Below are 13,048 nucleotides of genomic sequence, written 5' to 3'. Positions count from 1 at the left end.
CCTGCACCTCTCTGAGCATCAGCTGCCTCCTCTATAAAGAAGGACTGATAGTCCTCACTCGCAGGGCCGCTGTGCAAATTCAGTGCAGGAAAGAACCGAAGCCTGAGGCCCGGAGTTCAGGGAAGGGAGTGGCAGAGGCGGGACTCAGAACAGGGCAGGGAAAGGGAAAGTGAACCTAGGTTGCCTCTTCTGCCTTGCTCAGCACTTTTACACGTGAGGCCCCACTGGCCCCTCCTAATGACCTTTTGGGCCACTTTCCCCCCATTTTATATTCCCCCATTTTACAGATGAGGCATTGAGTCTCAGTAACCACCCAGAGGTCACCTGGCTTGGAGGTGGTGGGGTCTTGCCTTGAACCTCTGATGCTAGGAACTAGGCTTTTTCCTCCGCCCAGGCTGCATTTTCTGAGGAAGATCTCTGCTGCTGCTGCTACTGCTAAGTCGCTTCAGTCGTGTCCGACTCTGTGCGACCCCCAAATCCAAGATACAGAAGTGAACCCAACCCAGTTCCAAAAATAGAGTCTTTGCATGTTACAAGGATGTGGATTGGAGTCCAGCTTTTGGAGTGCAACGATAGAGAGATGCACATGAGCCCCACTTGGTTCCTAGTGGCATAAGGGATGCTAGAAGGAAGTGGGGAGTATCTGAAACAATCACAGCAGCCTGGCACATAGTAGGCCCTTGACAGATACTTGTGGTATGAGTAAGTCTCTGAGAGATCAGAAATGGGAATGCAGGACCACCACCCAGGGGGAGGTCAACAACTGGCTTCAGTTGATAGGAAGTTCAGTTCAGTTCAGTTGCTCAGTCGTGTCCGACTCTTTGCGACCCCATGAATCGCAGCACACCAGGCCTCCCTGTCCATCGCCAACTCCCGGAGTTCACTCAAACTCACATCCATCGAGTCGGTGATGCCATCCAGCCATCTCATCCTCTGTCGTCCCCTTCTCCTCCTACCCCCAATCCCTCCCAGCATCAGGGTCTTTTCCAATGAGTCACCTCTTTGCATGAGGTGGCCAAAGTACTGGAGTTTCAGCTTTAGCATCATTCCTTCCAAAGAACACCCAGGGCTGATCTCCTTTAGGATGGACTGGTTGGATCTCCTTGCAGTCCAAGGGACTCTCAAGAGTCTTCTCCAACACCACAGTTAAAAAGCATCAATTCTTGAAACCAGACCCCAATTCTGTTTGAGAAAGCCAAACTGGTTTTCCCTCTCTAAATCCTTCAGACAGGCACTATGAGTCCTCACAGAGATTGGCAGAGGTGCAGCCTCCCAGACTCTAAACTGCAGGCACATGGTTGAGAGCGGTAAGGTCCCTTTTAACTTTCTGGAAGCTCACTACCCCCACTGTGGCTCCAGAGCCTGCGGAAGCTCTGCACATGGAATGATGTTGGGACCGGCTTGGCTGGCTAAGTTCATTTCACCAATCTCTGAGTCTAAGCATGCACAGCACCCCACAGGGCACAGAACATACAGTAACCTCAGGCATGAGCAACCTTCATATATCACTTCAGCCTCCCCAGGCTGACCCAGGTCCAAGAATATTCCTGAATTCAGCTGTGGAATTAGAGGATGAGTCCAATCTCCAGGACCTTCTGGGAGTTAGGCTAACAGGCCTTCAGATAACTCTTGGACTAATCCAGCAGTGAGGTTTCCATTTTTGGTGGCCCAGGCTTAAGGTTCAACCAACCTGGTTTGCACCCCACCATTGCCACTTACCATTATGGTGTTTGCTAAGCCCTGTACATTTCACAGGGCCCTAGGATGTGCATGGATGCAACACCATCTGTGGATACACACAGTTTGCAAAGCTTGATGCCTTTTTAGAGTCCCATGCTGGTGGCAAAGCCTGGCACAGTTTACAGAACTCTGCAGCTTCCAGGGCCCCATGATGTTTGCACAGTCCTGCATCTTGCGTCGAGTCAGATGCTGCTTGTGAAACTCCAAGCCATTTGCAGAACCCAAGCTCTTTGGCACACCAGGCAAGACAGGGGACTCTTCATTTTGTAGAACTATCTGAATTTGGAGACAAGGGGAGAGCCCCAGGCTTCAGCCTTAAGATCTCAGTTCTGGTCCCAGCTCTGTAATAACATTTCTGTGGAACTTGGAGCAAGTCCTTTCTCTTCCCTGAGCCTCAGTCTTCTCATCTGTTAAATGGAGATGCTGATATCAAATGGCCCAACCTCAGGACTGTTCTGAGGATCACTGAGAAAGTGTCCAGAAGATGGAGGTCAGGGCAGGGCACTGGGGGAAGGGGAAGAGTGGCAGAGTCTCCTTCCTTAAAAAGGCCCTAAACTGCCACATCAGCACAGTTGTTCCCACTTCCCTCTGGCCTGGCAGCAAGGGAGCGGATATCTATAAATGAGCCCTTGGCCAGGCAGATGAGCAATGGCCTCCGTCAGAGCCTCAGTCATCCTTACCCCCAGATGCTGTGCGGGGGTCAGAGCCCAAGCTGTGTCCACATGATCCCATGTATGGCTCATTAGATCTGCCCAAGGGAGGCAGTATCATACTGACTTCAGCCATGAGGACTCTGATACTCAGAGAGGCCATGTGACTTGCCCAGGGCTACATGTCGAGGATACTTCCAGGCTGGGGTCTGAGCCAAGGACAGCAAGGATGGCACTCAGAAGGTCAGAGCCCAGCAGGAACTTGGAGCTCATTTAATTCAATCCCTCACTTTTTCAGATTGGGAGACTGAGGCCAGGAGACCAGCAGGTTCTGCTGCGTTGTGACCATGGGGAAGTCACAGTCTCTCCCTGGGGTTTGATATCTCCCTGTGGTGGAAGAGAAACAGACCCCCCTCCTGCCAAGGGTTCAGGACTTTCCCACCTTTGCTGGCATGGCTCCTGGATCAGAACACAGCAAATTTCCCAACTGGGTGAGAAGACAGGTCTGCAGGCAGGTAAGCGTCCAGCCTGGCCACTTAGGCCTACCCACCTTGGCTCAACACAGCCACTGGCTCCTCCAGCCCACCCAGCCCTGTGCAGCCCTGGCTGTGCTTTCTGCAGCTATAAACCTGGCCTGGAATTTCTTCCTGGAGAAGCCCGTTTGCCCTAACAGCAGCCTTCCCCTGCGGCCAACTGCCGCTACCTCTCACCAGCCTCTCCCTCCAGCCTGGAGAAAATATGTAACCTGCTAGAAACTCTGCATTCACTGTGCCCAGACAGAGCATGAGTGTGGCAACAGATAGTTTCATCCTGACCCAGTAAGAAGATCTCTGAGGCTCAGTTTCCTCATCTGTAGAGATGACGGGAAACCTCCCAGCAGGGCTGCACTAAACCCAACCATCTCACTGTCTTCAACTCTATGTGCATAGCTCTCCCAGGAGACTGTGAACTCTCCGGAGACCTAGCTGGGTGATCTCAGGTTGGTCTCTTGCCGTCTCTGATTCTCGGTGCCCTTGTCTGTGAAATACCTTCCCAGGGCTGTCCAAGGGCTCAGATGAGTTGATGGATTAGTGCTCACTAAGTCTGAGAGCTGAGCAGACACAAGCCATTATTAATATGGTGATGACTCTGTAATTCTGGAGGCGGAGGATGAGGAAGAAGTAAATCAGGTGCATGCCAGGGTGGTCCAACCTCACTGACAACCCCATGGGACTCAATTACCTCTGAGGTGGGAGGGAGTTCAAGGGCGAATGTGGGGCTCCCAGGCCTGTGGGTGGCTTGTTGTTCTGTGGGTGCACAGGGTCCAGACTGGGCACTGGCTGGCCTGTGGCTCCCATCCCTGACTCTAACTAGCATCCTGGCTTTGGTTAGGTCCTATTTCCTGCCTGGTTCTAGGTTTCCTTATTATAAAGTGGTCATCCTGGGTCTCTTCCTGCTCTGCCCCATCTTTGGGGAAGGAACATGTGAGCTAATGGATGTACCACTGCTTTTGTAAAGTGTCAAGTGTGGGACATGAGAGATTACAGTTATTAATAATTTGACTTATGGGAGAGAGGACACAGGGGTGGGGGTGCAGCGGAGACGGAGGGGAGCAAGCCTTTGCCCCTGGCTGCAAGCGCCCCAGTGCCCTGCAGACTTCGTAACACTGCCCCCTGGGGGCCAGAGAGGAGATCTGCGCCCCTGGCTCTTCCTTTAAGACTCCAGTCGCGGGGCGCGGGGCGTGGGGAGGAGGGGGCTGGAAGGGAGACTGTCAGAGGAGGCTGAAGTGGACAGGCCAGGGGAGCCCAGTGGCTGCAGTCACTGCCTGTTCCCCTCTCTCCCTCCCCTCCACACTCATCTCTCAAACCAGCCTACTTCTTGCCGTTCTGCTGTCACTGCCCTGGTGCTGGCCACTAGCAGCTCTGGCCTGGGCAGTGTCCCAGCCTCTTCCCTGTCTCCAGTCTCCATCTTGCTGTGAGCCAGGGGGAACTTTCCAGCCCTTAAATCTGACCATGCCCCTCCCTGCTTCAAACTCTGCCCTGGCCCACACCCTGGGGCCCTCAGGATCAACCTCTCTCTTAGCCTGATGTGTATACCTACTCCTCCTCTGTCTTCTGCCAGATTAGGAGTTCCACTTGTAATGAGAGGAAATTGTGGGTGGACAAGAACAAGGCTCTGGGGCAGGAGTACTGGTTTTTCCCACTTGGTAGCTATGTCACTTAATTTTGGGGGGGGGGAGGGGTGTGGTTGTTGTTTTCAGTCGCTCAGTTGTGTCTGACTCTTTCGCAGCACACCAGGCTTCCCTGTCCTTCAACATCTCCCAGAGCTTGCTCAAACTCATGTCCGTTGAGTCGGTGATGCCATCCAACCATCTTGTCCTCTGTTGTCCCCTTCTCTTCCTGCCCTCAATCTTTCCCAGGATCAGGGTCTTTTCCAATGAGTCAGTTCTTTGCATCGGGTGGCCAAAGTATTGGAACTTCGGCTTCAGCACCAGTCTTTCCCACACCAGGCGGCAGCCCAGTCTCTCCCCCAATGTATTTATAACTTCCCTTTCCTCCTTGGCACCTTCTTTTTCCAGCCTCTTGGATCTGTCGAAGCCCGACGCCAGGGAAGGTGAGGAGCAGTAGGAGCGAGATGGAGATAGACAGAGCGTCACTGACAACTTTCCAGGGCAGAGTGGCTTAGGCAGCTGGCCTCCACTGGGTGTGGGAGCAGGGTGGGGAGGAATTTAGAGGGCCAGGCTGTCTTCTGTTTGGAGCTCAAAAATATTCCTGAGATGGGACATCCCTGATGGTCCAGTGGTTAAGACTCCACCCTTCTACTGTAGAGAGCACAGGTTCAGTCCTTGGTAAGGCAAATGAGATCTTATATGCCACACAGTGTGGCCACAAAACTAAATATAATAATTTTTTAATAAAAAGTAAAGGAATCTATAAATTTTAAAAAAATGTTCCTGAGATACATGGACTCCTCCTGGAGACATTTCTGGACCACCCCACCCAGTTTCTCAGGTGGAAGAGACCTGGACTGGGAATGTTATGGGCCTTCCCACAGTCCTGGGAGAGAGACAGGGTCGTGGAACCTGGGTGGAAGATGCTTCTGACAACTGCTGGCCCCCTTCGCCTCTTCTCACCCTGCACCTCACCAGTACAGAGCTTGCACAGAACAGACTCCCGTTCAACAGAAGAGGAAATAGAACCTCAGAGAGCTCCAAGCCAGGCTTGAACCCAAATTGGTCTGCCCCCAGCGTCTGAGCACATATCCACTCTATAGCATCTCAGACTCATTCGATGGAGAACAAACTCCATCTAAGAAAGACAGAGTGAGAAAAGCCAAGGAGAGAGAGAGAGTGGACATTTGGGAAACTGAGTAGCTCTCTGCTCTGTAACACCTGTTCCTCTAGCTTCAAAACTCTCAAAAGTTGCCCACATCCCATCCTCTGGCCAATAGCACAGTTTACAATTACATGGAGATTTTTTCACAAACTTTTTCTCCTTTGTGTGGTTGGTTGGCTCAGAGGCTAGACTAAGAATTAGCAAACCTGAGATCTCAATTATGCCTTGCCCTTGTGAACTGGGCAATTCCTCTCGCCTCTGTACCTCAGTTTCCTCGCCTGTCACATGGGGCTCTGAATTGCTGTTCAATTGGTGGGAAAGCCTCCATAGACCACAGAGTTCTGTGCCCCAGTGAGGACTATTAATATTGTTGTTCTCATATCAGCAAAGCCCAGTGGTAGCTGCTAACCAGCCACTTGGGAGTCTCCAGAAAAGCAATACACAGGGCCCTGATAGAAGGAGGCCTCAGGGGACAGGACCCCAGCGGGCTAGGGATGAGGGCTTAGAGGTCTAATGAATCCAGTTTCAGCCCCAGCCTGGTTCTCCCTACTGAGGTGACGCTGGCCTGGGGAGAGGAAGGGGCAGCTGGAGTGGCCTGAGCTACAGGTGAGCTGAGCCCCCCTCATGTAGACTTGGAGGCTACAAAGAAGTGCCCAAGCCTGTCAGAGCCCAAGGAGGGACAAGGCTCTGGAAGGACATAGTTTAAGGGGGCAGACAGTCAGGGACCTTCACCCCACAATGAAAGGGGCTCCAGGAGAACGGAAATGGGCTAAACTCTTTCTGCCTCAACTTATAGCATTGCAGGCTGACTTCCCAGTTGGTGCTAGTGGTAAAGAACCTACCTGCCAATGCAGGAGACGTAAGAGACGTGGGTTCGATCCCTGAGTTGGGAAGATCCCCTGGAGGAGGGCATGGCAACCTGCTCCAGTACTCTTGCCTGGAGAATCCCATGAACAGAGGAGCCTGGTGGGCTACATACAGTCCATGGGGTTGCAAAGAATAGGACATGGCTGAAGCTACTGGGCATGCAGGCTGGCTGCTGACTCACTGACTGTGTGGCTATGGCCAGGCACAGCCCCTCTCTAGGCCTCCTCCTCCCTATTAGCAACAGTAAGGGAGCAGGGCCAGAAGCTTTCACAGAATCAAGGGTCTGATTCCGCAGGATGCTGGAGGGAAAGCACTGGGGGTGGTCAGGACAACTCTGTGGAAACACTGAGAAGCGAGGTGCTGGGCCCCACGGAGATGCTGGTTTTACAGGAGAGGAGCTGGCTCAGTCTCCAGCCCCAAGAAAGCCGCACACTTGTGAGGGAAATATAAATGATCTGGGCTGTCAGACAGGGGCGCTTCAGTGCCTCTTCCATGGTGGACTCTTGGGAGCCCTGGGCAGGGAGTCGGGCATCTGACTTTCATCTCTTTGTGTGACCTTGATTGAGCAAGTCAAGCTCCCTTCTCTGAGTTACTTTATTGGATAAATGAGAGGAGGGCCATGGGAAGTGGACTACATTGCTTGCTTTTAAGGATGCTTCTGGCTCTGATATTCTGTGACAGCCCTGCAAACCTTGCACAAACCTCACACAACTCACTTACATGGGCTCAGTCAGGGGGCAGAGAACAGCATCTCAGAATTGTATCAACTTCCCCAGAAATATGGTTTGTATTAATTTAGATGCTAAAACAAAAGAAAGTAAAAATCCCTGCTGATTAGTCCATTATGGGAAAAAGTTAAGTTGAACTCGGGTTAACTGTCTCATTCATTAATTCATTTATTTAAAAGTATTTGTTGAGGGTTTATTATGAGCTAAGTTCTACCAGGCACAAAGTGTACAACAGTTTTACTCAGTATGGGTGCTCTGACTGCCATGACTTTTTTGCATGCAGAAGCATCCAGTCCACCTCTTCTTTAAGTCATTTCTTTCTTTTTTAAAAAATTCATTTGGTGCATCAGATCTTAGTTGCAGAATGTGGGATCTTTCCTTGCATTGCAGACTCTTGAGTTGTAGCTCACAGGCTCAGTAGCTGTGACTCTCAGACTTAGTTCCCCCGCAGCATAAGGGGTCCTAGTTCCCCCACCAGGGATCAAACCTGAGTCCCCTGCATTGCAAGGCTGTTTCTCAACCACTGGACCACCAGGGAAGTCCCTTTAAGTCACTTTTTGAGGATAGCATTTTTTTTTTCCTAGCCATGCAGAGCCTCTGTTTAGTAACCAGTCCACTTGAAACTGTTTGAAAACACCCTCAGAACAAAAGAGAATTCATAACTGTCTCTGATAGCAGTCTAAGAAACAGAAAGAGGAAAAGGAAAATTTTGGCCTATTTTTTTCCCCAGGTGAAAACCAGAGCTTCTGAATCCTCCAGGTGGCCTATCTTGGTGGAAAGAGTGTAAGACCAGACCTAGAGGCCTAGATTACAGGACCAAGGCTGGTGCAGACCAGCTGTTGACCTGAGGCTGCTTGCCATTCCCACCCCGGTCTGAAGATTCATTTGTGAAAGAAAGGGTCAGGGACTCAACTGTCTGCAAGCAATTTTCATGCTTACATAATCTTTGACACAAGAAGGGTTTTGTTAGAAGAGGGAGAGAAGCTGGGATGGTTCTGGAAAATCAAGTGGATCAGCTCCAGGGGTTCCTGGGGCAGAGAGGCAGTGAACATCAACGTAATCTGGCCCTGGATCGCTCAGTCAAGGGGAAGGGTGAGTGAACACTGCCATTGGCTCAGTTCTGAGGGTTGGAAAGTCTCACTCTGGGGGCCTTGGGCTGCTACGCATCCTCAGTAGCTTTCTTCAGTGGTCTCCCAGGAGCAGAGTTACTCTCTGCAGAGGGCTTGGCTGTCTCTCCTGACATTGCTTCTGAGATGTTTTAGTTCCCTGTGGTGCACTCTGGACTGGAGCCCAGGCAGTGGGCATGAAGTGGCTAAACAGTGATACCTGCTGAGCTACAGCAGCTGAGCGTGGGGAAGACCAAGGAGTGGTCTGGGAAGTGCCTGGGAGTCTGGTTTTTTCTTTTTTTCCCATTAGGTGGAGAATCCATGTTCCACTTGGATTCACTGGGGAAAATGACTCCTTTTACCAAAGGCATATAAAATGCTCCTACCCTAGTAGAGCGACTAACATCTCAGTTTGCAGGGACTAAGGGATTTCCTCAAGAGGCAGGTCAGGTGGTCTGGTATTCCCATCTCTTTCAGAATTTTCCACAGTTTATTGTGATCCACACAGTCAAAGGCTTTGGCATAGTCAGTAAAGCAGAAATAGATGTTTTTCTGGAACTCTCTTGCTTTTTCCATGATACAGCGGATGTTGGCAATTTGATCTCTGGTTCCTCTGCCTTTTCTAAAACCAGCTTGAACATCTGGAAGTTCACGGTTCACATATTGCTGAAGTCTGGCTTGGAGAATTTTGAGCATTACTTTACTAGCATGTGAGATGAGTGCAATTGTGCAGCAGTTTGAGCATTCTTTGGCGTTGCCTTTCTTTGGGATTGGAATGAAAATTGACCTTTTCCAGTCCTGTGGCCACTGCTGAGTTTTCCAAATTTGCTGGCATATTGAGTGCAGCACTTTCACAGCATCATCTTTCAGGATTTGAAATAGCTCAACTGGAATTCCATCACCTCCACTAGCTTTGTTTGTAGTGATGCTTTCTAAGGCCCACTTGACTTCACATTGCAGGATATCTGGCTCTAGGTGAGTGATCACACCATTGTGATTATCTTGGTCATGAAGATCTTTTTTGTACAGTTCTTCTGTGTATTCTTGTCACCTCTTCTTAATATCTTCTGCTTCTGTTAGGTCCATACCATTTCTGTCCTTTATTGAGCCCATCTTTGCATAAAATGTTCCCTTGGTATCTCTAATTTTCTTGAAGAGATCCCTAGTCTTTCCCATTCTGTTGTTTTCCTCTATTTCTTTGCATTGATCACTGAGGAAGGCTTTCTTATCTCTTGCTATTCTTTGGAACTCTGCATTAAGATGCTTTTATCTTTCCTTTTCTCCTTTGCTTTTTGCTTCTCTTCTTTTTACAGCTATTTGTAAGGCCTCCCCAAACAGCCATTTTGCTTTTTTGCATTTATGCAGGTCAGGAAGCAACAGTTAGAACTGGACATGGAACAACAGACTGGTTCCAAATAGGAAAAGGAGTACGTCAAGGCTATATATTCACCCTGCTTATTTAACTTCTATGCAGAGTACATCATGAGAAACGCTGGGCTGGAAGAAGCACAAGCTGGAATCAAGATTGCCGGGAGAAAAATCAATAACCTCAGAGATGCTGATGACACCACCCTTATGGAAGAAAGTGAAGAGGAACTCAAAAGCCTCTTGATGAAAGTGAAAGAGGAGAGTGAAAAAGTTGGCTTAAAGCTCAACATTCAGAAAATGAAGATCATGGCATCTGGTCCTATCACTTCATGGCAGATAGATGGGGAAACAGTGGAAACAGTATCAGACGTTATTTCTGGGGGCTCCAAAATCCCTGCAGATGGTGATTGCAGCCATGAAAGTAAAAGACGCTTACTCCTTGGAAGGAAAGTTATGACCAACCTAGATAGCATATTCAAAAGCAGAGACATTACTTTGCCAACAAAGGTCCGTCTAGTCAAGGCTATGGTTTTTCCAGTAGTCATGTATGGATGTGAGAGTTGGACTGTGAAGAAAGCTGAGTGCCGAAGAATTGATGCTTTTGAACTGTGGTGTTGGAGAAGACTCTTGAGAGTCCCTTGGACTGCAAGGAGATCCAACCAGTCCATTCTAAAGGAGATCAGCCCTGGGTGTTCTTTGGAAGGAATGATACTAAAGCTGAAACTCCAGTACTTTGGCCACCTCATGCAAAGAGTTGACTCATTGGAAAAGACTCTGATGCTGGGAGGGATTGGGGGCAGGAGGAGAAGGGGACGACAGAGGATGAGATGGCTGGATGGTATCACCGACTCAATGGACGTGAGTTTGAGTGAACTCCAGGAGTTGGTGATGGACAGAGAGGCGTGGCGTGCTGCGATTCATGGGGTCGCAAAGAGTTGGACGCGACTGAGCGACTGAACTGAACTGAACTGAACTGAAGGGATTTCCTGGGATGTGGCACTAGCAGTGCTAAAACCTGGCAGATCTGGGCAGAGCAGGATGGTTGGTCCCTGGACGTGACAAAGAGACAGGATCTAAGGACAGGTCCCAGGGCACTCATGTTAGATTGAGACAGACAGAGCCCCAGCAGCAGCTGCATGGAAAGAGGATCTGTTCTCAGCTGAAGCAGATGGCATTTCATAGCAGCCCTTGAGGAAAGCAGCTGTCTCTATCAATAAGACATCATAGAAAGGGAATCCTCCATGTTCTGATTAATGTTACTCAGTTATATTACTTTTTAAAAAGAACCAATGGATCTAGGGTCAGATGGTTGCTTAAAGATTTTTAATCTAGCGCCTATTAAACTTCCTCTGCACCATTTTAGCCAAAAAGACCCCAGATTTGCATACCTCTAGTTATATGGAACAGAGAAGGCAATGGCACCCCACTCTAGTACTCTTGCCTGGAAAACCCCATGGATGGAGGAGCCTGGTAGGCTGTAGTCCTTGGGGTTGCTAAGAGTCAGATACGACTGAGCGACTTCACTTTCACTTTTCACTTTCATGCATTGGAGAAGGAAATGGCAACCCACTCCAGTGTTCTTGCCTGGAGAATCCCAGGGACAGGGGAGCCTGGTGGGCTGCTGTCTATGGGGTCGTACAGAGTCAGACACAACTGAAGTGACTTAGCAGCAGTAGCAGCAGCAGTTATATGGAATTTGCTCATTTTCAAGCCAGTCTTTTGCCATATGGGATGATGCTGATTGTAAGAAACGTATTTCACATGTGGGACTCGCTGCGTCCCTGGAGCTGCTCACACTGGCCCCAGTTCTTGGTATGTGTTCTACCTGTTCTTTGACAGCCCTTCAGGGGTTTATGTCCATTTCTCTTCCCCACCAGACAGGACCGCTTTGCAACCAATGCTCCTTAGACAACTCACCATCCTGGGCATCTTAGTTGTGCAATGAAATTCTAGGCACAAAGAAACTGTTAGGATTGAAATCCATGGTTGGAAAGAAAAAGATATGTGTTTCAGTTGACATTTTCATGCTTGTTCTGGTTTACAGGAATGTACTGATATTTCCAGTCTGTCTGCTGATATCCAGCACTGACTCACAGTAGAAGCCATCTGCAATGGATCAAAGGGCTCCTCACCTGCTTCTACTTGGTGGGCATCCCCTCTCTGCCTGAATCCCTCTTCCTCCTTGTCTTTGTCATTTTCCTCTTAATCTACCTGCTCATCCTGGTGGGAAATGCCCTGATCCTGGTGGCCGTGGTGATAGAGCCCAGCCTTCACAAGCCCATGTACTACTTCTTGATCAACCTCTCAGCCCTGGACATCCTCTTTACCACAACCACTGTCCCCAAGATGCTGTCCTTATTCTTGCGTGGGGATCGCTACCTCAGCTTCTCTGCCTGCTTCCTGCAGATGTACCTCTTCCACAGCTTCTCCTGCTCTGAAGCCTTCATCCTGGTGGCCATGGCCTATGACCGCTATGTGGCTATCTGCCGCCCGCTGCATTACCCTGTGCTCATGACCCCGCAGACAAATGCTGCCCTGGCAGCCAGTGCCTGGCTCACTGGGCTCCTTCTGCCCATCCCAGCAGTGGTGCAGACCTCCCACATGACTTTTGAAAACATTGTTCACACCTATCGCTGCTTCTGTGACCACTTAGCTGTGGTCCAGACCTCCTGCTCTGACACCAGCCCCCAGACCATCATGGGCTTCTGCATTGCCATGGTGGTGTCCTTCCTGCCCCTTCTCCTGGTGCTTCTCTCCTATGCCCACATCCTGGCCTCAGTGCTTCACATCGGCTCCCGAGAAGGACGCTCCAAAGCCTTCTCCACCTGCAGCTCCCACCTCCTGGTGGTTGGCACCTACTACTCATCCATTGCCATAGCCTATGTGGCCTACAGGGCTGACCTGCCCCTCGACTTCCACATCGTGGGCAATGTGGTGTTTGCTATTCTCACACCTGTCCTCAACCCTCTCATCTACATGCTGAGGAACAAGGATGTCAAGACAGCCATCACCAAAATGGCATGTCCCCAGAACCTAGGGAATTCCAGGGCCCTTGATCCTTAGTTACAACTAATTCAGCTCCCTGGGCACAAATGACAGTGCCCAGTACAGAATAAACACAATAAACATTTTTAAATGAGTTATAGCAATCCAAATTGACTTCATTTGGTTGATCAGACGCCTAAAACCTGGTCTTCAAATAATAAGACTTCAAGAAGTCTTCCCACTGGTGCTACAGAATAATTGATATTCACAATTTCCCCCAGTCATTAACA

At 49.8% G+C, this 13,048-nt stretch overlaps 1 pseudogene; it reads left to right on the top strand.

Annotated features, from left to right (window-relative positions):
* The first annotated feature begins 8,288 nt into the window (after window positions 1–8,288).
* LOC129627855 (olfactory receptor 2AT4-like) lies at window positions 8,289–12,836 on the top strand (annotated as a pseudogene).
* Window positions 12,837–13,048: the final 212 nt, after the last annotated feature.

Source organism: Bubalus kerabau, chromosome 15, assembly GCF_029407905.1.
Source record: "Bubalus kerabau isolate K-KA32 ecotype Philippines breed swamp buffalo chromosome 15, PCC_UOA_SB_1v2, whole genome shotgun sequence".
NCBI classification, from domain to species: domain Eukaryota; kingdom Metazoa; phylum Chordata; class Mammalia; order Artiodactyla; family Bovidae; genus Bubalus; species Bubalus kerabau.
The sequence above is the reverse complement of the archived record's forward strand: the minus strand, read 5'-3'. Positions and strand labels throughout refer to the sequence as shown.